General features: G+C 36.8%; 1 protein-coding gene across 1 annotated transcript in view; it reads left to right on the top strand.

Moving 5' to 3' along the window:
* Window positions 1–4035, top strand: part of LOC106471744 (suppressor of lurcher protein 1-like) — a gene marked incomplete at its 3' end in the record, with an annotated part of 187705 nt that overhangs the window by 102208 nt on the left and 81462 nt on the right. The window lies entirely within an intron of this gene.

Here is a 4035-nt window from a genome sequence, read left to right as displayed (position 1 = left end):
GGCTCTTGCGGCTGAAAGGGCGAGCATGTTTGGTGGGACGGAGATTCGAACCCGTGACACTCAAATTTGCGAGTCGAGCGCCCTAACCACCTGGCCATGCCGGGTCTACCACAGTGGTATCGAAACCCAGTTTTTGGTGTTATAAACCTTAAAACTTACAGTTGACCAACTGTGGTGGGGGGGGGGGGGCAACATAAGGATTTTGTATCTTTTGCTTGTTAAGTCATTTTTTAAAGGTAGTTGTTTAGATTTTCATTATTAAATCTACGCAAACAGCGCACTAGTCGATTTTTGTCACAACTAGCGTGTCTCTAGTGACGACTGCTAAAGGTCATTCAACATGGTGGTGTCCGCGAGGAAGCGAAAGCAAAAACTAATAAACAAGAAATCTCTAGACCTACTGTGACTCTAAACTTAAAATATAAAATATTCCGAAAAAGAAACAAATTTCGGTGGAAATTTGTCGTGCATGAATGGGCCTTAGCCCAATTAGCTGATTGTCACCAACAAAGTTGAAGGCATGGTAATAAAGAATAAAACATATATATGGCTAAGTTGAACTACACGATTGACACCTGGGAATGCTATGTTGGCTCTTTATCGGGCATGTTAACTTCGATGGCAATTTCAAGCCATGCTCTTATCTTCAATGTCCGATTGCTATGATCGGATGACGTCACATCATAAAGGCATGGATATGTTTACAATGGTGTGACTCCGCTCATGTTGGTAAAACTGCTTCCTGACCCCGAGCAAATTCTCGTGCTCCGAAGCACACTTGTTAACAAGGCTAGATAAGGAATCTAAAGATCTAGCACTATCAGATATTGCCAGACAATTCCCGATTTTTCGGACACTCGTCGGGAACTGCCGACCCCATCAGATTAGTTGTCCGACACCAAATTAGTGACGAACAAATGCCAAGTGTACTGCAGCCTTTAAGACAAACCATGACAATAAAAGAAAACCTCTTTTGTTACTAAAGTCCTGGCAAGCAAGCACTGAGCAGCTAGAGGTGTTTAGGATCTTTAATTAGTTGAAATAATAAGGTTGCTCGAGTAGTTCAAATACAATACACAGATTATACAGATGTTTTCCTTCTACAAACATCACTTACTCCGTTTATTACATATCATGCAGAGTGTGTAGTGCCACCTGTTGGTCATATTTTATACAGTATAGCTATAGAAAAAAAAATGCCTTAGGAGAAGAGTAACAAGTTCTGAAGCATAAATTTAATTTCGAACTTTATGTATGTCATCTTAAGATTAGGAAATTCTTCCAAAACAGCCAAAGAAACACACTTTAGAATCGAATACGTTCCTAAAAGATACTTTCGAGGACTTCAGTCACTGAGTATTGGTTTTTTAACTGCGTTAGTTAATTAAATAAGCCACCAAACGATACAAGTGTGTATTAAAAATATACTACGTGAATGTTGCCTGAGCTTCATTGTATATAACACTGAAGTTCCTGGTATTCTGGCAAACATACTGATTATTTTTTGTCTTCAAGATGTGGTATTGTTTGCATTTTCTGAAATGTACAACTATGATAAATGTATTCTGTGCAGTAAATCAATTAGATGTTTCTAGAAAATGTCGATTTTTTTCCGTTTTGTTTTATGATTTACAGCACTTAATGGAAGCTTAAGCTAAAATGAAACCTATAGAATAAAACATGATCTTATAGGACATGTGCCATAAGAATTACGTGAGTACCCTCTATCTAAACTGTTACGTTTTACAGTAAAAAAAGTATCGTAACTGATGACTTATAAGAAGCATACAACTAAAAACAAAATATAAGCTGACTAAAAAAATTACTTGGCCACGTAGTCAAGAAAGGGGGGGGGGGATCTTAGTGATTGGTGTTCTAATACGCTGTAACATTGGAGAGTTTTCTCAAGTATGTTCTGATGCACTATTTGTTGTATCGTAGGCTCAATTTTTTAATGATACGACTAAAAACTTATATATGACTTACAGGGTTAACATTTGGTTGAGACTTTCCAGGAAGTTGTTAATACTAGTTTTAAAGTATGCACCAATCTTCATTCTTTGTGGTAGAGACAGCTATCATAGTTTCAGAAGTAACATTGGTCTTCTGATTAAAAAAAAAATACATCACGACCCCTCTGACGTTTTTATTGAAGATACTTCACAGATAGGTCCTAGGTTTAATATACAACCCACTCCGTGGCATCCACCCCCCAAGTTCTTATTCATGCTTTGCCCAACGTAGTCAATCGCAATCAAATCTATGTTCTGCCGCCACTTGAAAACTGGATAAAACATTCCTAATTACACCAAATAATTCATGATTAATTGTCAAGATTACATTGTTGACGTATATTTCAAGCTTTGTTATGGATGATATACGGCGTGTGTATACCATCTCTTCCAAAGTATACACTCCCTCGTGGAGATTTACACACATACACAGCAAAAAACCTCAAAGTTTGTTCCCATTGCACGTGGCTACACTAGTAATGGCTATGTAAACCTGTTCATGATTTTCAGTACTTTCTCGCAATTCTAACAAAGTGAATGTCTCCAGCAGTTTTTTAGTTTCGCAAAAGCTTAGGTTATATATGATCATCAAACTGCTGATAGCACTGAGTGGTCTCGTGCATATTATATTGCTCATGACAAAAGTACTACGACTATTTGACTTCTACAGAGGCAACTGTTTATATTCTCCCCCTCTCGTTCAAACTCGTATAATTCACCACGTTTGGACTATTCCACACCCACATTTCTGATGTAACTACCGCTTATATTCCATACCAGAGCATGCATGATGACGCATTCGTCTTGTACAAGGGTAGGAGGGCAGTGCATCTTTGAAACAAAATATGAAATAATTCGGTTTCTTTCAGTAAATCATACGAACTTTCATGAAAAAATAGAACACATACAAAGGTATAAGTGAGAGCTCTCCAAATACAGATGAGAAAGCTATTTGCTTAAAGATAAAAAAGTTAGACCTCAAACAGAAAAATTGTAATTGCTGTTTTTCCATCACTTTATACGTAATACTTTTTAAGGATTAGAAATAAAACGATGAAGATAAACATGTTGTACATCTATTAGTTCTAGTAGCCGAAATAAAAATCCGTTATGTATTTTCGTTAAGAAAAAAGTAAAGTTTTTTTTTATTTAATGTTGAGTTTATTGTTAAAATATTCTTAGCTTCTACATTTTTGTAAGTTTATTTTTCCTTACTTCAAACTTCGTTCCTCAACCACAGATGTTTGCTAAAACATTACAAGACACATGCGTTTTATACAGAAAAACATAGAGAGCAGGGTACACTATCGTTGAAAGCATAGGCGCCGACTTGGTAAGAGGGATAGTCGATTATATTTTTTGGGGGTTATTGTACGTAATCCATCTTTGTACGTTATACATCAAATACTGTAATTGATTAAGATTACAAAATATTAAACCTCAAATTACCGACTTGTTGTTATATTTTTCACAGCTAGTGGGGGGCAACATATTGAGTACTATTGTGTTTTTGCTTCTTACGGCACTCAGAGTGAAGAACTGGCCAAAACATTTGGTGGAATAATTAATTTTCTGTGTAAAATACACAGGGCCCTCTAGCTGTAATTAGTCGCATTAACTGCATTATTGATAGTGTTTTTGTGTACTTATTGTATGCTATTAACCAAAGACCCACGGACATTTTGTTTCATAAATAGTTTATAAAAATGTGGTTAGAATAAGGATTGACGCTTTGGTAATCCTAGGGTTAATGAGCTTAATAGCATTCTACAGTTAAGTACCAACTATGACAAACACAATTGTGTAGTACGTTACAGTTTGAGGAAGTTGCCAGTAAGATATACCCCTTCAATTTCCATCAAATATACGTTAACAGAGGTCACAGCACCATTCATACAATCAGAACTACGAGAACAAGGGCACTCGACTCGTAATCTGTGGGTCGCGAGTTCGAATCCCCTTCCCACCAAACATGCTCGCCCTTTCAGCTGTGGGGACGTTATAATGTGACGGCCAATCCCAC

The sequence above is a fragment of the Limulus polyphemus genome, unplaced genomic scaffold (genome assembly GCF_000517525.1).
Source record: "Limulus polyphemus unplaced genomic scaffold, Limulus_polyphemus-2.1.2 Scaffold115, whole genome shotgun sequence".
Classification (NCBI taxonomy): Eukaryota; Metazoa; Arthropoda; class Merostomata; order Xiphosura; family Limulidae; genus Limulus; species Limulus polyphemus.
The sequence above is the reverse complement of the archived record's forward strand: the minus strand, read 5'-3'. Positions and strand labels throughout refer to the sequence as shown.